At 41.1% G+C, this 21,945-nt stretch overlaps 2 long non-coding RNA genes across 3 annotated transcripts; both read right to left on the reverse strand.

Moving 5' to 3' along the window:
- Positions 1–7,729: 7,729 nt before the first annotated feature.
- On the reverse strand, positions 7,730–11,828 carry LOC108712611. Its single transcript, XR_001935011.2, has 2 exons — positions 10,729–11,828; positions 7,730–7,884 (listed from the first exon to the last, which is right to left on the reverse strand). It is a non-coding gene; the product is annotated as an uncharacterized LOC108712611 (long non-coding RNA).
- A 533-nt stretch (positions 11,829–12,361) lies between these two features.
- On the reverse strand, positions 12,362–21,945 carry LOC108712612. 2 transcript variants are annotated; one of them, XR_001935013.2, is made up of 4 exons: positions 21,923–21,945; positions 20,687–20,770; positions 13,791–13,846; positions 12,362–12,443 (listed from the first exon to the last, which is right to left on the reverse strand). It is a non-coding gene; the product is annotated as an uncharacterized LOC108712612 (long non-coding RNA). The 2 variants fall into 2 exon arrangements; XR_001935012.2 differs by lacking the exon at positions 21,923–21,945 and having other exon boundaries at positions 20,687–20,787.

Below are 21,945 nucleotides of genomic sequence, written 5' to 3' on the forward strand. Positions count from 1 at the left end.
CAAAGGATCCGAAGTCACGAAAACAGCTGAAGCCGAAGTCCCGAAGCGGCGAAAAGACCCAAAGTCACGAAAACAGCCGAAATTGAAGTCCTGAAGGCTGAAGCGGCGAAAAGACCCAAAGTCATGAAAATAGCCGAAGTCCTGAAGCGGCGAAAAGACCCGAAGTCACAAAAACAGCCGAAATTGAAGTCCTGAAGCGGCAAAAAGACCCGAAGTCACGAAAACATTCGAAATTGAAGTCCTGAAGCGGCAAAAAGACCCTGGCCACCAATGTATTATTTTAATATTCTGTAGGCCCCTGCCACCAATGTTTTTTTTAAAAAATATTTTACTTTTTGTAGCGCTGAAGTCTGTGTGGTATTTGGGCGGGATGGAGTGGGACTTGGATGGAGTGGGCGGGATATGGGGTTGGGCATGGGCGCTAGTGTGGACGGGGCCAAGGGGGGCCCTGAAGATTTTGTTGTACGGGACCCTGTGATTTCTAATGGCGGCCCTGCCTGTACAACAAAATTTTCGGGGCGCCCAAGCCCCACCCCAGATCCCGCCCATTCTTAGGGTTGTCACCTTTTGTGGAAAAAAATACCGGCCTTCCTATATATGTATCTTTTTTTCCTATTAATAACATTGGTAACAGCCATAATTTGTACCGGCATGCATTGTCGGACTGGCCCGGCGGGACACTGGGAAAAAACTCGGTGGGCCCCGAACCTCATGGGTCCCCGCTGGGCCAGACCCATCCCCGATGTTTGTTTTTTGAAAAAAAAAACGTTTATCGGCAATGCACAGTGTGCGCATGCACATAGAGGGGGGCGCTGTATGCGAATGCGCATTGAGGCTGCGCCGTGCGATGCATCGCAGTAGGGGGACGGGGAGCCCTGGACTGGAGTTCCGGTGGTCCCCAGGCCCCCCAGTCCAACCCTGCCGGCCAGGTGGCAACCCTACCCACTCCACATCACAGTTAAAAGCTCGTACAGACATCAGCGCTAAAAAAGGTAACCCCCCCCCCCACACACACACAAGCTGTAAAAAGCTATTGGGGACCAGGGCCCCCTATAAGTTAAAAAAAAAAACATTGGTGCCAGGGCCCCCCACAAAAGTTTTTTAAAAAAACATTGGTGCCCCCCTTACAAGTAAAAAAAAAAACAAGGCCCCAAAAAACATTTTTTTTAAAAAACATTGGTGCCAGGGCCCCCCTTACAAATTAAAAAAAATTGGGGCCCCAAAGAATATTTTTTAAAAAAAACATTTTTTACCTGACAAGTAGGGTTGCCACCTGGCCGGTGTTTTACTGGCCTGGCCGGTAAAAATGATGGTTGATACCAATGTTATTAATAGGGAAAAAAGATAAATATATAGGAAGGCCGGTATTTTTTTCCAGAAAACGTGGCAACCCTACTTACATTTTATAAAAAATTGGGGCCCCAAAGAATATTTTTTATAAAAAACATTGGTGGCAGGGGCCTATAGAGTATTAAAATAATACATTGGTGGACAGGGGATTAGACATTTTTTTAAAAAAACACACATTGGAGGAATTGAACTCATGGCTTCAGGACTTCAACTTTGCCTCCTTTCGTGACTTCGGGTCTTTTCGCCGCTTCAGGACTTTCGGCTGTTTTTGTAACTTTGGGTCTTTGCCAATTCGGGACCTCTGCTTCGGGTATTTTAGTGGCTTTGGATCTTTTCGCCACTTCGGGACTTGCGAACTTTCGGCACTTCCGCATTTTGGAACTTCGGATGGAGGGGGCACTGCTTCGGCGCTGTCAAGGGGGCCCGGCTCTTTTGAAAAGTTCAGCACTGCCAGGCCCCCCTTCAAGCCCGGGCCCAGTACACTTGTGCCCCCCTTATGGCGGCCCTGATTGGGCATACGCAACAGCAATTATGGCACAGTCCAGAAGCAAAATGGTGGCGAATAACAGCTTCCTACAAGAGCACCCTGGGCCAGGTCCAGGCCTGGATTTGTGGCGAGGCCTAGGGTTGCCACCTTTTCCGTGTGGCAACCCTAGTGGCAACCCTAGCGAGGCCAGAAAGGCTGGGCCTATAGCATTCCCTAGCGATAAGCCGCATGCACTCGTGCTGAGAGCAGGGATTGCGTGAAAGCAGCAGGCGCTAGGACCTGGCGGCCTAGGGGCACCAAGCACAGAAATCCTGCCCTGGCCAGGTCTGAGGGTACCAGGATTGCCAGGTCTAATTTTCAAAACCAGCTAAAGTCAGCAACAAAACCAGCCCAATACTAGCCGGGGGCGCTTCAAAAGTAGCCCAAATATAGCACAATATGAGCAGTGAAAAAAAGTTTTAGAAATAAATGAATATATGTGAAAATACACCTTTTTAATTTTTCACTGATTCACAAATTTTTCCATGAAGCAAAATAGCACAGATTTGCCCGTAAGCAGAGGCGTAATAACAGAGGGGGGCCCAGGAGGTATACATTTATAATTTCAATAAATATTGGTAAAACAGGTCATCCTCTAGACATTTTGGTGGCCAGAAAATTTTTGCCCCAAAATTGTCTGAAATTGAGAAAAGTCACAGGAAAATGCGAGAAAGTTTAAAAGGGACGGGAGAGTGGGGTACAGAGTCCAAAATCTGGTAACTCCCTACTTCAGTCCCATTGCATGCTAGTATTGTAGGCTTACATTAAACTTGGCAATTGGCAAAAAATTACATTACCCAACATGCATCGGGAGACACAGGCTTGGCACATTAGGGCAAGAAAAAAGTACAAACCAGCCAAAGGTTCAAAAAGTAGCCCAAATCCGTACCTTGGCTAGATTGCACTTTCAAAACCCACCTGGGCTTTAAATTAGTAGCCCAATTTGGCTGGAAAACCCCCATACTGGAGGTATACGCCAGCACCCCACTGAAATTTTGTCCGGGTTTGTGACATTGGCAGACGTGCCATCAGCAGAAGTGACATCACAGGCATGCGCACAACCTCTCTTGAAGCCACAGAAACCACACACTTTGCTCCGCTGACATTGCTGTAATTTTTGTCTGAAAATCGTCAGAAATCGATGGAACGTGTAACAGTGATGGGAGACCGGGGAACAGAGCGGTAACTCTTGGAAAAATATGGGGAGTTGACAGCTCTGCTTTTGCTTTTAAACGTATTAAGCTCAATAGTAATCACAGAGTATTTTCTATATAGGCACCAAACAGGGCCGCCATCAGGGGTCACAGGGGGTACATTTGTACGGGCCCGGGCCCTGCTGTGTTGCACTTTTTGAATTAGCTGGGCCCCCCTTGACAGCACCGAACTGCTGAAGTCCCATAGAGCCAAAGATCCAAAGTGCCGAAGACCCGATTGGAGCCAAAGCCGCTGGGGGGAAGGGGAGCAATAGTCTATGGACACACACCAATGGGGTCCAAAAGGAGGCAGACGAGGGAAGGAGTGTGCTGGGCCTAAAGGGTGGTCACATCACTGTATCCCGGTAGAGAACAACAGCAGTCAAAACAGAACTAGCTCAACACCTAACACCATGCAAAGACAGGCCCCTGGCCTCCTACTCTTGTTGGGCCCGCTTCCATTGCCTGCTCACCAATGTGCCAGACAACTCTGGCCCTTGCTCCTGTTCATATTTAATGAAAAGAGCCCTGGCTCCACCTCTCTTCCTTCTGTGTGCTTCAGTAATGGTGTTGCTTTTTATTAAATAAGATTATGAGCAGTGACATGTGGACACGTGTTTTGGGAAGTATTTTTCTCCACTGGTACGTAGGTCTGGATTGAACTCAGGATCCCTAGTAAATATTTCACATTAATCATTTTACATTATTTATAATCTCAGTTCGAAATTGGGTTTATGCTGTAAATGTAAATGAGAACCCCTGTGATTAGGGGTTTTAAATAGGGTCTACCACCCAGGATCCCACAGACAAGCAGCTTGCTGTACATAGGAAGGGAATATGCCAGAAGCATGTGGGTGGCAGTTGATGACAGTATTGCAAGGTGGCAACACTAACACTTACGGTGGCCATAGCTGCAAAGATATCATACTATATTTGGTGTGTGTATGGTTGGAAACAAGCCGACCGATATCAGCAAAAAGACTTGGACGACGAATGGACAGGTCGGAAAATTTTCAAACGCTCCAGAACATTGGCCAGGGTTTACTGTTGAATCAATAATAAAATGGTTTGTGTTGGTGCCAAAAAATCTATATAGGTACTATTACAAAAATAATTAGTAATTCATAGTCAAATATTACTAAAGTTAAACATGGGGAATATACTCACAATTCACCCCAGTCCTAGGGTGTAAGTCCAAACCAACATTTCAAAAAAGAAAAATGTGAGTGTCCCCCACAATAATGAATCAATCAATTAAAAAATGAAAAATTTATTAGGACATCAGAGCAAAACCTAACGCGTTTCGTGCGGCGTAACGGGCGCAGGCGTAACTTCGCTAGTGAAGGACTCTAGCGCTACTTCACACTCTTACGCCAGGCGAAGTTTCACTCTAGCGAAAGAGCGTTGCTTCGCAAATTCACTAAGATGCGCCTTTTACTCAATGTTACCTGTTCTGCCAGACTTGCCTTCGCCAGCTCAGACCAATTTTTAGTTGAAAATTTTTCTAAGTCCCAAAAAGCGCTGGCGTCTTTTACTTTTTTAGGGTGATAGGCTGCAAAAGTGTAAAACATTTTTTGGGTACCCGGGCTCCCTCCTACATTTCCTTACATATGGCACATAAACTATACACTGGGCTCATGTGTAGGGCAATATAACAACTTTATTTTATTTTATTAAGGTTCCCTGGACTTGTGTAGTGTAATGTATTTGCTGCAACATATACGTCCATTCAACTTTAACTTCGCGCCGTATGCAAATTAGGCAACGCTAGTGCAACTTCGCTTCGCTTGGTGCAGTAACGCTAGCTCAATTTCGCCAGAGTTCAGCGCCCTGGACGCAACTTCGGATTTTAGTGAAATAGTATTGTCCTGGCGAATCTACACCTGGCGAAATGTTGCTATGTGAGCAAAGCCGGCGCTGGCGAATTTCCACAGGTTAGTGAATTTTCACCGTAAGGGTTTATCCTGATCATAGCCCGTTCTTGGTGGTGGAGATGTTCCATAAAAAAACCTTCCACACTTGAATTAAAACAAGGAAACCACAATTGAAGGCTGCAAATATAATGGTATAGAGGAGAAGATTGCCCTCTACGCCGATGATATGCTGCTATTTTTAGCTGACCACTGGAGCAGCTGCTACATATTATAAATACCTATGGTAAAATCTCTGGTCTGTTAATTAATTTGGGTAAGTCCCACATTTTCCCATCGGATGCCTCCTCGTTACCAAATGCCCAACCAACCCCTACAATGGGTAGAAAGCTTTCAGTACTTGGGTATTCACTTTGCGAAAAAGCAAAATCACTATCTAAAAGACAACTTGGAACCCGTGTTTCCAGAATCAGCAGTCAAATGAAGGCATGGAGATCTCTTCCCCTGTCGCCACCGGGCAGAGTAGCTATTTGTAAAATGATTTTCCTCCCACAACTATTGTACATATTCACATACTCCCCAATTTATATACCCAAGAAGGTGTTTACCCGCTTAGACTCTGAGACCAAAACATTTATTTGGGCTGGAAAGCGTAGCAGGGCCGCTCCCAGTTATACAGGGTGGTCTGGCCCTTCCTGAGTGGAGGTCGTATTATTTGGCTCCACAATTGCAACACTTCTTGCCATGGATCAGGGGGGATCAAACGGACGCTTCCTATAAGATACAACGCACTTGCTGGGGTAGTGAGGCTGATCTTTCTAGAAGCAGCAGAAAATGTTGCCCTCCTGCTTCCAATAATTAAAACGCTCTTAAAAGTATGGCAGGTAGCACACTCACTTATACAGTACCAGGGGATTTCACCAAATACCACTCTGTGGGAGAACGATAGTCTTCCCCATGTGAAAAATGTAGCACTACAGGAATACTGGCACCCGCAGGGTATCCAAATAGTAGATGACTTGTTTATCGAGGGAGTATTTAAATCCTTTGGCCAAATGCAGGCTGACTTTGATGTTACTCCTAAGGCATGGTTACAGTACTATCAGCTTAAACATGCTACCAAGGCACAATGGCCAATTTCACCTGTTAAAATTGTTAAAACATATAAATATATTGAATTACCTGGTTAACATATGTAGAACCCATCCACTGGCATGGATTTATTCCATCATACTTAAAAACAAGAAGCACATGGTCAGTACTACTAGGGGTAAATGGTAACATTCCTGATTTGGAGGACGAGGAATGGGAGGAGGCGTTAGAGGCCCCTAGTTTAGTATCATTTAATGTCAGGAGTAGATTCTCACAAATGCTCATTTTGCATCAGGCATACATTACTCCTACTCGTCTGTATAAAGCTAAATTAAGACCGGGTGACTGCTGTCCAAAATGTCAATTGCCTGGCGCCGATTTTTTTCATTTGATGTGGACATGCCCTAAAATAGCAACATTCTGGGTACACACAGATTACTGTTTCTCCTAAAGATGGCCATAGACGCAAAGATCCGCTCGTTTGGCGAGCACGATAGGATCTGTGGGTCTATGGCCAGCTTAAGACATGTTTACTGGGGATTGTATCACATCTTACCAAATCTCATTATATGCTTAATTGGGGAAGCAATGTTTCTTGCCCGAAAAGGTATTGCTCTGAAATGGCTTGAAGGGGAATCTCCCAATATTGCAGTGTGGAAGAATCTGATACAGGAACACCTTATGATAGCCCAATTGGTATACATACAAAGGGAAAATCCGGGCAAATTTGAACTTACATGACAACCTTGGTTGGACTCTCCTGAACATAAGAACTGCAACCCCTAAACTGGCTAACATGTAGCAGGCCCTTTAAAGCTTATATTTGATTGAAGTAGTCACACTATGGGGCAAATTCACTAAGCTTCATAGTTGCGCCAGCGTCTGCTTCGCCGCACTTCGCCAGGCGTATATTCGCCAGTGCTGCGCAAATTCACTAAAATCCGAAGTTGCACTCAGGGGTAGCACAAGGTTGCGAAGTTGCGCTAGCGTTAATTCGCCAAGCAAAGCGAAGTTACGCTATCGATGGTTAATTTGCATACGGCGCCAAAATGAAGTTACAATGGAGGTATATGTAGCAGCACTACACAAGCCTGGGAAACCTTCAAAACAGCAAATAAAATTTTTATTTTGCCCTACACATGTGCCCACTGTATAGTTAAGTTGCCATGAGTTAGGAAATGTAGGGGGGAAGGAGGGTAGCCCCAAAACAAATTTCGATCTTTTTCAACCTATCACCCATAAAAAATGAAAAAACGCCAGCGTTTTTTGGGACTTAGAAAATGTTTTAACTTTTTTTGAAGCAATCCATATCTACTCTATTGCACTTCGCCTGGTCTGAGGTGGCGAAGGAAGTCTGGCGTAAAAGGTAGCGTTCAGAACAATGCGCGCGTTAGTGAATTTGCGTAGTTACGTCCGTTGCGCAAATTCGCCAGGCATAAGGGAATTTACGCCAGCGTTCGTTAGTGAATCGGCAAATTAACGAAAATGCCCAATGCTGGCGAATTCAGAGCTTCGGCATTTAGTGAATTTGCCCCTATGACTTGTATGCTTGTTAGGCTGTCAGAGAGAAAATTGTTTATTAATAATACCCACAAATGGTTGATTTGTAATTTTATATTCTTTTTATTTCTGTATTTGACATGTCTGTTAAAACCAATAAAAATGATAAAAAAAACAAAAACAAAACAAGGAAACCATGACTTTGTAATTTCTTTTATTTTAAGAATTCACATGAACCTCCAAAAAATAATAAAATTCAAGTGGCAAGCTAAAATGGAAACTTCTAGGATTCCACAGCAGGGATATTGCTCGTTGTGAGACTCTAGTGCTTGTCCTTTTTTTTCTTTCCTCCCTACAAAATATACATAAAGAATTAGATTAAATTCATCACATACAGAGACATCCCATAACGATCAAGTGCCTGTTCAGTGGGAATGATCATGGTACTGGTCATTTTCTAGTACTGAAGAAAATAGCAAGAACTTCATCCATACTAGTACATCAATGCAGCTAGTTAGTACAGGTATTGTATTGCTATTTACATGCCAAGGTAAGTGTGAATTCACATTACTATAGACTTCTGCAGTATTTATTAACTCAGAGTTTTTTGGGTGCTGGTGTGATCACTGGGCATTCATCCAAAGAATCATTTCCTTGCATTATATTTATGTATCCTGCTACTCCCCTAAACGTAAAAAGTCATAGAAATGGAACTGTAGGCCATAGGAACTGCTCATACAGCACTTAAGCACACCTGTCACTCAGAAGCTTCTTATTGGTCATGCACAGGTTCAAATGAATATGGCTAAAAAGGCCATATTTTATATACTGATCTTATTGCACCAGCCTAAAGTTTCAGCTTGTCAATAGCAGCAATGACCCAGGACTTCAAACTGGTCACAGGGGGTCACCATCTTGGAAAGTGTCTGTGATACTCACATGCTCAGTGGGCTCTGAGCAGCTGTTGAGAAGCTAAGCTTAGGGCTCGTCACTAATTATCCAGCAGAAAATGAGGTTCCCCTGTAATATAAGCTGATGCTACAGGTTTGCTGATTATTAAATTCTGATGCTAATTGCACTGGTTTCTGTGCTGCCATGTAGTAATTATCTGTATTAATTACTAATCAGCCTTATATTGTGACATTTCTATTCTATGTGTACTGTATATTGTGAGTGGCTCCCTAAGCTCAGTAAGTGACAGCAGCACAGAGCATGTGCAGTGAATCAGCAGAAAAGAAGACGGGGAGCTACTGGGGCATCTTTGGAGACACAGATCTTTACTGCTAATGGGCTGTGGTTGCCTTGGGCTGGTACAGAAGCACAAAACATAATGTACAACATGTCTAGCTACTTCTTTCGTTAGGCTTTAGTTCTCCTTTAAGAACAAGCCCCAGACCCTCTAGGTTTATTCAGACCATCACAGGAAGTTTCATGTACCATTTTCTGAAGTTACTGTACATTTCTAATGTCCTTCAATTGGAAGTGATGTCATTTATAAAGCAATTTTATATTTGATATACTAAAGGTCCCCATAGAGGCAAAGATTTCTCTTGCCGAAAGACCGATTTTAGGGAAGCCCGACCAATCCTTCGAAATTATCGTGCGATTTTTCGGCCGACATCTGTCAGGAAATTCGGCCAGGTCAAAAAATCTTTATCGGTCCCAGTGCAATCTATCTATGTTTGCAGGGCCAAGCAGGCAGCTCCCCTTTGTTTTCCTGGATAAATGGTCTTTTTAGTTGATGGTAAATTCGTACGATCGTTCCGAGAAGATCGTGGTCTCACGATCAGGATCTGATCTTTTAAAAATCTCAACATCTATGGCCAGCTTAACATGTGTGATAAATTGCACAAGTGTAGTTAACTATTGTAACAAATCTTTAATTAAATCCTCTAATTTGTGGTCGACTCACCACAATGAATTTCTCAGTTGCTATGGGTAACTACACAAGGCAAGGTTAACTACTTTGGTAGTAAATTATGCTCAACTTCATAATCTACTGGCCACCCATTGTTTATAATTAATTAACAGATAAAGAGCCTGGATATATTGTAGGACTATATGCCTTTAATTTGCTATTATTTAGAGGCACATTTATTAAAATAAAAACTCTATTAAATTGGAATATACTCGAAACTCGACTGGGGGGTTATTTATAAAAACATTTTTACCATCTTGATAACTTGAAAACTCAAATTGAATTTGAATCAAATTAGACTAAACTCGGTTTTGAGTTTTTTCTCCAAAAAAAACTTGAATGTCAGGAAGGCTACTAACATGTGCAAATTGGTCCCTTGGTGTCTCCCATTGACTTATACATGAACTAAATTCGAATCTGAGAATTTTGACCACAAAAAATTTTTTGAATTTGAATTAGAATTATCAATTTGACCCTTGATAAATCTGTACCTTAAAGTAAAGTTAATGAAATTGTTGACTTTAACTTGGGTCCAGATTGGTTGTAAACAGGGTCGGACTGGGGGGCCCGGGGGCTGCTGTCCCCCGGTGGACCCCGGACCCCCCGCTCCCCTCCCTGCTGTGATGCAGCGATGTGGTGCGGCATAGGGATGCACCGAATCCAGGGTTCGGTTGGGGGATTTGGCCAGGATTCTGCCTTTTTCAGCAGGATTCGGATTCGGACGAATCCTTCTATCCGGACGAACCAAATCCAAATCCTACTTTGCAATCTCGTGACTTTTTGTCACAAAACAAGGAAGTAAAAAATGTGTTCTCCTTGCCACCCCTAATTTGAATATGCAAATTAGGATTTGAATTCAGTTCGGTATTCAGCCGAATCTTTCGCAAAGGAGTCGGGGGTTCAGCCGAATCCAAAATAGTGGATTCGTTGCGTCCCTGGTGTGGCAAGAAGGAGCCTGCAAATCGCCAATCTGGGTACGGATCTGGGCCGGCGGGGTCCACAAGAGCTGAGGGGCCCACCAGGTTTTTTCCCGGTTTTGAGCCAGCCCAGTCCGACCCTGGGTGTAAAAGTAGGGTATTAACCTGCTATACTGGAGAAACATCTACTAAGGGAATGCCCCCAACTAAGGCACTCGTCTCCTCAATCTGCCTGTTGCCTAGCTCCCCATTTTAAAAACAAAAAATGCACACTCCGATATTTTTGTTGGGGGTTTAAAGTCTTCAATATTTTGGGGAAAAATGATTTAATGATACCAACATTACAGAGTGAAGAACTTACATCAGAGTCACTGTCAGAGCTGGAGCTACTGTCACACTTATGTCCTTCCTAAAAAAAAAAACCAGAAGACATACAGGTCATTCTCTTGCTACAGTACATATCACTATCACTGATTTACCACTCATGCATACGTACTATGTCTGGCAAGCCTCTATGAATATTGGTCGCTGGATGCAGAAGTGGGGCACTGTTAGGTCGTGGGCAGGAAGGGAGGCAAGGGCAGCCCAAATATTTTGTGTGAGTGTTGGCCCGAACCCGCCTGACCCCCGAGTAAATACCCATTACACATACCGTACATACATTTGTATATCTCACTGCAATGTTATATAAACACAAGTAAAACCAGCTTGTAACATCAAGAAAATTCTAGATGTGTTTCTCATAACCAGATTTTTGACATATAAAAGGGGGGTCTCTTTTTGTAGCAATGTTTTACGCATCAGTCCCTCAGACCTAGGAAGGCGCAATCAGGCCCAGGCCGTCTTCACCCTTGTCTTATGTTTTTCATACTTGTTATTCTCTCCTGTCCTTTCTCTCTCTTCTCTTAAATAGGGTTCTTCTCTTATTTTCCTCCTCTTCCACCCTTTTTTTCTCTCGTGCTTTAATAACACTGTTTTTCTCTTTCTGCCCGTCTACTTTCTTTTTTAATCGCTTTTCATATTGTACCTCCTCCCCAAGCTCCATCCTTTTGATCTTCCCATTTAATGTCCCTTTACCTTTTGCTCCCCTTGAGCTTCTCTTCTGCCCATCTCTCTTCCTTTCACTTCTGCTCTCCATTCTAATCACTCTAATCACCCTTCAACGTCTGGGTAAGTAGGTAGAATAAGGTGTCTCTTAAGGCCCACCAGATAATCTGACACTTTAGGCCCATGATCAAAAATTAAAAATATAAAGGTTTAAATAATATAGAGTTTTATATAGAAACGCAATGGAAGATTGGATGAAGGAAATTCCCCTAGGCTGAACCCACAAGGGCCTGGTCCCACCGAGATATCTTTTTGTGCTCAGGTAGATCAAGCAAACCTTGGTGAATCCAGTCCCATTCAAAGCCACCCCATATCACTGATGGGTAGTGATTCAACCCAGAAGTTAAAAAACCCTTACCCCCCTACCCTACATAGACCCCCTCCCTCCTCCCCCCCCAGCCTAAGTGTTACCCTGGCTAACATTTTACTTACTCCTCGGTGCAGATTCAGGCATTGGAGTTCACGGGCGACATCTTCAGTCGCTTTGGTAAGCTTCGGAATGAGACCGCCGCTTCTGGAATTTTAGTGCGTTTCGGCGCTTGTGCAGTTGTCGCAAAACAGAACATTGCTCCAAATGTGCATGCACCGCCACACCAGTCTCACTATGAAGATTTCCAAAGAGAAGAAGATGGCGTCTGTGAAGTCCGATGCCTGAATCTGCACCGAGGGGTAAGTAAAACGTTAGGGGCATTTGCCCGGGGTAATACTTGGGCTGGGGGGAGAAGGGAGGGGGTCTATGTAGGGTAGGGTTTTTTTAAGTTTAGGGTTGAATTCTCCTTTAATCTTTAAGTACATGAGTAGCTATACATGCCAAGCCATCTAGGCAAGCAACATTTAAAAAAGGCAAAATATGGACCTTTTTTTCTTTCTTTTTCTTCTCCTTTTTGTCTTTTGTCTCTCCATGCTTCTTGGCTTTATCCTTGTCTTTATCTTTGTGCATATCCTTGTCTTTGTCGTCTTTTCCAAACACTGAAACAGATTTTAATTGAAATAACTGACATTTGTTTTGACCAAATTGATCTCCAATTTATTTGGGACAAACACCTTTGCTAAAAAATAGCACATTGAATAGGATGTTATGTTGAAAATATATTTTGCCTATTGTTTTAATTAAAATATATATATTCCTATGTTTTTTTCCATTATAAAGCTCTAATTTAAAAGTTGGGCTGTATTCCCTAAGCTCTTTCTTTATAAACAGGGCAATTTATTCAGAGCAGGTGTCGGACTGGTTTCGGGCGACTTCGGAAAACGAAGAGCTCCGAGTGCCATCCCGCTGGCTATTTAGATTCTAGCCGGTGGGAAGGCAGTTCGGGGAGATTAGTCACCCGAAGAAAAGGCGATTAATCTCCCCGAACTCCACCTGTGTCTCTGCCTAGGCTCAATGTCAATGAGAATGAGCCATTACGTGGAATCGTATCAGGCACATTTCCCCCAGAGATAAACATTGTGATTTCATTCAAAATTATACTTAGCATACTGCGGTGTAGTAAGTTACCCTTATAATACACAGAAGCCATGAATAGCCTGTAATTTATATCCTTATAAATGGTGAGTTCTGATGTCATCAGTTATAAACGGTGAGTTCTGATGTCATTTCTGTCACATGACTCACTGAAATTTGTGTATTATAATAAATGAAGTACCCCCAGTTGTAAAATATAAGGATATTAGAAGTCACCTCGGAGTTTCATGACCTTCGGCCTCGTGTTTTTATAAGGTCATGAAACTCCTCGGTAACTTATAATATCCTTATATTTTACAAGAGGTGGTACTTTATTCACTTTATTTTGCATTTTCCGTGAAATTTTACGTATGCCTTAAATAAACATGCGTTACTGGGGAATACAATGCTTGCAGTGGAAAGTAACAGTATAGTGAACTACTTATGATGCCACAACCAGTACAATATACATGTATAACACACAAAAGCTTTGAATATCTTGTAAATTATATCCTTATAAATGGTGAGTTCTGATGTTATCAGTTTTAAACGGTGAGTTCTGATGTCATTTCTGTCACATGACTCACTGAAATTTGTGTATTATAATAAATAAAGTACCCCGAGTTGTAAAATATGAGGATATTAGAAGTTACCTCGGAGTTCCACGACCTGTATTCGGCCTCCTGTTTTTATATGGTCATGAAACGCCTCGGTAACTTATAATATCCTTATATTTTACAAGAGGGGGTACTTTATTCACTATATAATTTATACAACTATCTCTGTTTTTGAGGGTTGTTTTTTTTTGTGTGTTTCTTTTCTGAATGTACCCTGTATAATTACCAGACATATTGTTTGTTATTCGTACTTACGTTTCATTACACCAGACATTTTCTATTATTGGTCTTAATGAGATTCTCTAGTCCAACTGGAAAGACAACATGAAAAGTTAAGATATAGTTGACAACTCTCTCAACATCACTTATACGTGTTCTTAGAAACTACGACCAGACAAAGTTATTATAGATAAAGCAACTGAGTCCCAAACACTTTCCTCCATCTGTTATCAGTCCTCCTTATTATTGACTATTATTGGACCATGTATATTATTTACTGGCTGTATTAATACAATACTTAGCCACCCTAATTCCGAAGTTGTTCATAATAACTGGGGTTGAGTCAGACACTTGGGGAGGCACATTTATCAAAGGTCAAATTTCGAATTCATGTGAGTTTTTTAAAACTCCCATAAATTCGAATTAGATCAAACTCGATTTGAGTTTTTTCTCCGAGAAAAACTCGAATGTCAGGAAGGCTGCAAACATCTCCAAATTAATCCCTGCACCTTTCCCATTGACTTAAACGGTAAGTTTTAGGTGGCGAATAGTCAAATTAGAATTCTTAAAGGGCCAGAGTATGATAAATCTAATAAAAAACGTAAATCTAATTTGAATAACTCCCTAGTCGAATTCGACAGCTTTGACCATTAAAAAATATTCAATTTGACCCTTCTTTGTCAAAATCCAATTTTTTTCCGATTTTTTTAAATTAAAAATGTCCGACCAAACTAGAATCCAGGATTTGACCTTTTTTATTATTTAAAAAGCATGAATTAATCGGTTCGGGGGAAAACATAAAAAAATCGTAGGAAAAATCGTATTGTACAATTTTTCAAGCTTTCCCCCCGAATCGTCCAATTTTTTGGGGTTTTTGTCTGAAAATCCCATCATTTCGGGCTAAACCCAGCACAGACCACAATAATTTCCAATTAGAATAGGGGCTTCTCACATTGACTGATATACAATCTCGGCAGGTCTGAGTTGCCGGACATCACTTATACGTGTTCTTAGAAACTACGACCAGACAAAGTTATTATAGATAAAGCAACTGAGTTCCAAACACTTTCCTCCATCTGTTATCAGTCCTCCTTATTATTGACTATTATTGGACCATGTATAGTATTTACTGGCTGTATTAATACAATACTTAGCCACCCTAATTCCGAAGTTGTTCATAATAACTGGGGTTGAGTCAGACACTTGGGGAGGCACATTTATCAAAGGTCAAATTTCGAATTCATGTGAGTTTTTTAAAACTCCCATAAATTCGAATTAGATCAAACTCGATTTGAGTTTTTTCTCCGAGAAAAACTCGAATGTCAGGAAGGCTGCAAACATCTCCAAATTAATCCCTGCACCTTTCCCATTGACTTAAACGGTAAGTTTTAGGTGGCGAATAGTCAAATTAGAATTCTTAAAGGGCCAGAGTATGATAAATCTAATAAAAAACGTAAATCTAATTTGAATAACTCCCTAGTCGAATTCGACAGCTTTGACCATTAAAAAATATTCAATTTGACCCTTCTTTGTCAAAATCCAATTTTTTCCGATTTTTTTAAATTAAAAATGTCCGACCAAACTAGAATCCAGGATTTGACCTTTTTTATTATTTAAAAAGCATGAATTAATCGGTTCGGGGGAAAACATAAAAAAATCGTAGGAAAAATCGTATTGTACAATTTTTCAAGCTTTCCCCCCGAATCGTCCAATTTTTTGGGGTTTTTGTCTGAAAATCCCATCATTTCGGGCTAAACCCAGCACAGACCACAATAATTTCCAATTAGAATAGGGGCTTCTCACATTGACTGATATACAATCTCGGCAGGTCTGAGTTGCCGGACATCACTTATACGTGTTCTTAGAAACTACGACCAGACAAAGTTATTATAGATAAAGCAACTGAGTTCCAAACACTTTCCTCCATCTGTTATCAGTCCTCCTTATTATTGACTATTATTGGACCATGTATAGTATTTACTGGCTGTATTAATACAATACTTAGCCACCCTAATTCCGAAGTTGTTCATAATAACTGGGGTTGAGTCAGACACTTGGGGAGGCACATTTATCAAAGGTCAAATTTCGAATTCATGTGAGTTTTTTAAAACTCCCATAAATTCGAATTAGATCAAACTCGATTTGAGTTTTTTCTCCGAGAAAAACTCGAATGTCAGGAAGGCTGCAAACATCTCCAAATTAATCCCTGCACCTTTCCCATTGACTTAAACGGTAAGTTTTAGGTGGCGAATAGTCAAATTAGAATTCTTAAAGGGCCAGAGTATGATAAATCTAATAAAAAACGTAAATCTAATTTGAATAACTCCCTAGTCGAATTCGACAGCTTTGACCATTAAAAAATATTCAATTTGACCCTTCTTTGTCAAAATCAAATTTTTTCCGATTTTTTTAAATTAAAAATGTCCGACCAAACTAGAATCCAGGATTTGACCTTTTTTATTATTTAAAAAGCATGAATTAATCGGTTCGGGGGAAAACATAAAAAAATCGTAGGAAAAATCGTATTGTACAATTTTTCAAGATTTCCCCCCGAATCGTCCAATTTTTTGGGGTTTTTGTCTGAAAATCCCATCATTTCGGGCTAAACCCAGCACAGACCACAATAATTTCCAATTAGAATAGGGGCTTCTCACATTGACTGATATACAATCTCGGCAGGTCTGAGTTGCCGGATTTTCGGATTCTGACTTTTTGCAGCCTCTGGGTATAATAAATCTCGAAAAAATTTGAGTTTTTTTTCTTTCCACAAAAAATTCAGATTTTATAGTAAAAATAAAACTTTTTCGAGTTTTTAGCATTCAGACTCTCCTTGGGGGGAAATTTACTAAAGGACGAAGTGGCTAACGCTAGCGAAAATTCGCCAGCATTATGTCATTTTGGCACTTCTCCAATTTACTAATGGGCACTGGCGTAATTTCGCTAGCAAAGTAGACATACTCTAGCGGTACTTCGCACCCCTATGCCAGGCGAAGTTGCGCTCAGGCGAATGGACGTAACTACGCTAATTCACTAAATTGCGGATTTTACTGAACGTTGTGCCAGACTAGAATCCACGATTTGATCTTTTTTTTATGTAAAAATCATGAATTAATCGGTTTGGGGGAAAAACACAAAAAAATCTTAGGAAAAATCGTATCGTCCAATTTTTCAAGCTTTTCCCCCAAATCGTCCAATTTTTTGGAGTTTGTGTCTGAAAATCCCATCATTCCTGGCTTTTCGAGCTAAACCCAGCACAGACCACAATAATTTCCAATTAGGATAGGGGCTTCTCACATTGACTGATATACAATCTCGGCAGGTCCGATTTGCCGGATTTTCGGATTCTGACTTTTGCAGCCTCTGGGTATAATAAATCTCGAAAAACGTGAGTTTTTTCTTTCCACTAATAATTCTTTTTTTTTAATAAATTTTTTTTCGAGTTTTTAGCATTCAAACTCTCCTTGGGGGGAAATTTACTAAAGGATGAAGCGGCTAACGCTAGCGGAAATTCGCCAGCGTTACGTTATTTTGGCACTTCGCCAATTTACTAACGGGTACTGGCGTAAATTCGCTAGCGAAGTAGACATACTCTAGCGGTACTTCGCACCCCTATGTCAGGTGAAGTTGCATTTAGGCGAAGGGACGTAACTACGCTTATTCAGTTGCGGATTTTACTGAACGTTACCTCTTGCGCCAGACTTTACTTCGCCAACTCAGACCAGGCGAAGTGCAATAGAGTAGATGGAGTTTGTCAAAAAAAAAAAGTTGAAGTCCCAAAAAACTCTGGCGTTTTTTACTTTTTACTGGGTGATAGGCTGAAAAAGATCGAAATTTTTTTTTGGGGTACCCTCCTTCCCCCTTACATTTGGCACCTAAACCATACAGTGGGCACATGTGTAGGGCAATATAAGACCTCTATTTAATTTTATTAAAGTTCCCTGGCCTTGTGTAGTGTAATGTGGTTGCTGCAGCATATACGTCCATTGTACTTTAACTGCACGCCGTATGCTAATTAGGCATCGCTACCGTAACTTCGAACTGCATATCGTATTATCGCTAGCGCAACTTCGCAACCGTTCAGTAATCTGTGCGCAACTTCGGAATTTGCGCAGCCCTGGCGAAACTAAGCCTGGTGAAGTCGTCGCTAGCACATTTTCGGGCAATAGTGAATTTGCCCCTATGTGTTCGGTAGTGGTCCAAAACAATTGTACATTTTCCTATTGCAGGTCATGAGCAGGTCTAAATTTCCCTCAGTGAAAATCACGGGCCTATCCCAATCCATCCAGTGATGTCACCACCCGTATCTCCACTCAGTTACACATGTGCCAATACCCCACTCATCACTCATAGTACTACAGCACACATTTGTAAAAACTGCAGGGTCACCTCAGGCCAGGTTGAGTGTGAGTTGGGAAGGGGCAAGTTAGGGTTAGTACAGGTCATTAAATTGCCGACCTACTTGGGTTGCGACCTTTGCTGGCGGCTAAACGAGACAGTGTGTGGGGCAGTGATGTCGGGGCAGGTATGACATCAGAGGCAGGCACAATGATGGTGGAATTATGACACCTGCCTGGGGTTATTGCATCACTTAGATACAATTGGCTGGATTTCTATCCAGTTGTGTAGAAAGTTTTGAATGGCCAAACCAGTCGAATGACAACCCTATCTCTATCTATATTCTGCCTGATGACAAAACCATAGCCTTTAATTACAGATATTTGATCTATTATACAGAAATCAGTTATCCAGAAAGCTCTGAAATACAGCAATGTTAATTTAGAGAAATATTTCTTATTTGTGATTGATTTACTTTTGTTTGTACCGAGCAGAACACGTGGCAACCCTAATGACCTGCGCATTACTATTCTGCGTCCATCATAATAACATCCTAATTCGTTATGGGCGAAACTGATCCATTTTGCGTCGCCAAAAATCTGCTAAATGGCAAATGCATTGAAGTTGTGCGACATTGTTTCATTTTGTGTGGGCGTTTGTTCTCATCAAAACATGGCAAAGTATTTAGCTCATCCCTTATCATAAAAACTACTTGTGCATGAATCAGGGCTTGTCTCATGAGTCGCTTCTTTCAGCGCGAAATGAACTCATTTACGTCAGTTTTGTTTTATATGATATTGATCGAAATAAAGTCAGAAAAGGCTGAAAGCAAAGATAAAGGTAAAACAATATTCCATGTGAGATTGTCTACAAATGAACCCAGGTTGGCACTCAGCACGATATTTGATTACTATGTTTATAGCTGATGTTGCTCAAAGTGTGCTCTATGATATGTTTACAAGATATAGTTGGAGGGGTCCGGCGTGCAATGACATTTCCCACCCACGATCCCCATGCTGACCTGGTCTGCTTCCTCTATAGTTTTGCCACTAATAAACATCCATGGGTATAGACATTTATTTTAAAGGAGAAGGAAAGGCTAAAAGTAAGTAAGCTTTATCAGAAAGGTCTATATAAATATACCAGTAAACCCTCAAAGTAATGTTGCTCTGAGTCCTCTGTCAAAAGAAACACCACATTTCTTTCCTTCTATTGTGTACTCATGGGCTTCTGTATCAGACTTCCTGTTTTCAGCTTAAACCTCCTTGCCCCGGGCGTGAGCATGCTCAGTTTGCTCCTCTTCCCCCCTCGCTTCTCTGCTGTAATCTGAGCCCAGAGCTATGAGTGAGCAGGGAGAGACAGGCAGAAAGTGATGTCACACCAAGCTAATACGGCAGCTGCTATTCTAAACAAACAGAGCTTCTAGAGCTTTTTACTCAGGTATGGTAACGCATTCTACAGAATAAATATAGCATTCTAGCTTAAACTATTGCAGCTAATCTATTGCCTTTGTAGCTTTCCTTCTCCTTTAAGTAAGTAATTACCTTTAGTGTTAACGTAGTACCCATAGTTTTAGGGGCAGATTCATCAAGGGTCAAATTTTGAATTTGAAAAACTTTGAAATTCAAATTTAAATAGATCAACCAAAATTAAATTGCAGGGTTTTTTTTTTTTGGCCGAATACGTTTTCGATCGAAAAGGTCCATTTTTGATCGAATTTGAATCATACGAATCGAAGTAATATCGCATTTGATCGAATTCGATTCAAAGTTTTTCGAAAAAAAAACTTATTTTTTTCAAAGTCCACCAATTGACTCCAAATAGGTTTTAGGAGGTCCCCCGTAGGCTAAAACAGCAATTCGGCAGGTTTTAGATGGAATTTAAATTTGAATTTGGACTATTCCCTAGTTGAAGTACACAAAAATGAGCTTTAAATTCGAATTTTCACTTTGACCTTTGATAAATCTGCCCCTTACAGAGAGTAACAAGTTGTACACACACCAGTTCCTGCCCCCAGAGGAGCATACGGTTTAATTACCTACATTTCCTTCATACAGCTTAACCAGGAATCAGTTAAAGGGCATATAAACCCGAAAAAAAGTTAAAATTTGTCTAATGAAAGAAAATGTGCAGTAATTATAATCAACTTCCCAATATACATCCATTGCAAAATGCAAACAGCTTAATCTTTAATTTAACGTTTAGTTTGATGCAGAGAATGATATTCTGAGCCATTTTGCAATTGAGTAATTAAATGTAGCAGTAACAATAAATGTGTACCTTTCCAAAGCATTTGTTTTTAGATGGGGTCAGTGTCCCCCTTTTAGAAGTTGGAAAGCAAATAATTCAAAAACGATTTAAAATAAAATAGATAGTGAAGACCACCTCTTTAAAGTTATTATTACTTATAAATGCTATTGAACGCTACATTTTCTGTCCCTTTATATTGCGATAAAGAATATAGGAGAAAACAGAAAGCATGCAAGGCTGACACCAGCTGAACTCCCAGGGCACAGACTAGAAATGGACAGACATAATACTATACATTGTGGAATATGGAAAAAAAGGAGAAAGAGCAAGAAAGCTGGTTATATCACCTGTGCGAGAGATCTGGTGAGTTATGAAGAAATCACTGCTCCTCTCGGTGCTTTAACTATCTTAAAGCACATCTGCCCGTATACCTATACAAATACATGGAATAAATTAGCTGGGTGTGTAGAACAGACAACGCCCATGAAACGGGTTATACAGGTGGGAGCAGCACAAAGGGAACTTCTGTCATAACAAGGCATTTCTAGTAGCCTCTGCGTTTTGCCTTTTATTTTGGCTTATAATATTGTGCCAAATTATTGTTGCATTGATCAGTTGGTGCAGCTTCATAATATCCAACTAATCTAAATATAGTGTGACATTCAGAAAGTTCTAAGAACCAGGACAGCAAAAAAAAAAAAAATGTTCACCCCAAATCTAACCCTAACTGAACTAGTGAATTTTCAATTTCATATTTAAGGGACAGCAAATAGACTTTATCTTCCCCATAATGTGGATGGCCAGTGCTACAGTCTGGGAACCACTGTGTTACTCAAATCCTTATTACACCATAAGTTTAAAAGAGAAGGAAAGGTTAAAACTAAGTAAAGTTTATCGGAAAGATCTATATAAATACACCAGTCCTCTGTCAAAAGAAACAGCAGATTTCTTTCCTTCTATTGTGTACTCATGGGCTTCTGTATCAGACTTCCTGTTTTCATCTTAAACCTCCAAGGCTAGGGCTTGAGCATGCTCAGTTTGCTCCTCTCCCCCTGTTGTAATCTGAGCCCAGAGCTATGAGTGAGCAGGGAGAGACTCAGACAGGAAGTGATGTCACGCCAAGCTAATATGGCATCTGCTATCCTAAACAAACAAGAGAGCTTCTAGAGCTGTTCCTGCAGAATAAATATAGTGTTATAGCATGCACTATTGTAGCTAATCTATTGGCAATAAACTGCCTCAGTAGCTTCACTTCTCCTTTAATGTGATGATGCAGATTAATATGGGAACTTCAGCACTAAAATATCAGTCTCTGGAGTCTGTGCTAAAGAAAACACTGCACCCTTAAGTATATTCTACAGCAGTGCTAAAGAAACCAAATTCATTCTGTTAAAGCAGGGGTCCTCAGACTATGGTCCGTGGCCCGGATACAGCCCTCCAAGATTATTTACCTGGCCCCTGCCCCTCGGTGCGACCCCGTTCAGCGTCGTTAGCATCAGCCGGGGGGACACAGAGATGTAACACTCTGGGGCCAATGAAAAGAGAGGATCTCGAGCAGCAGCTTAGTAGAATGTGCCACTTACCTGGTCCAGGTACTCCTCTTGCA

The sequence above is a fragment of the Xenopus laevis genome, chromosome 3S (genome assembly GCF_017654675.1).
Source record: "Xenopus laevis strain J_2021 chromosome 3S, Xenopus_laevis_v10.1, whole genome shotgun sequence".
Lineage (NCBI taxonomy): Eukaryota > Metazoa > Chordata > Amphibia > Anura > Pipidae > Xenopus > Xenopus laevis.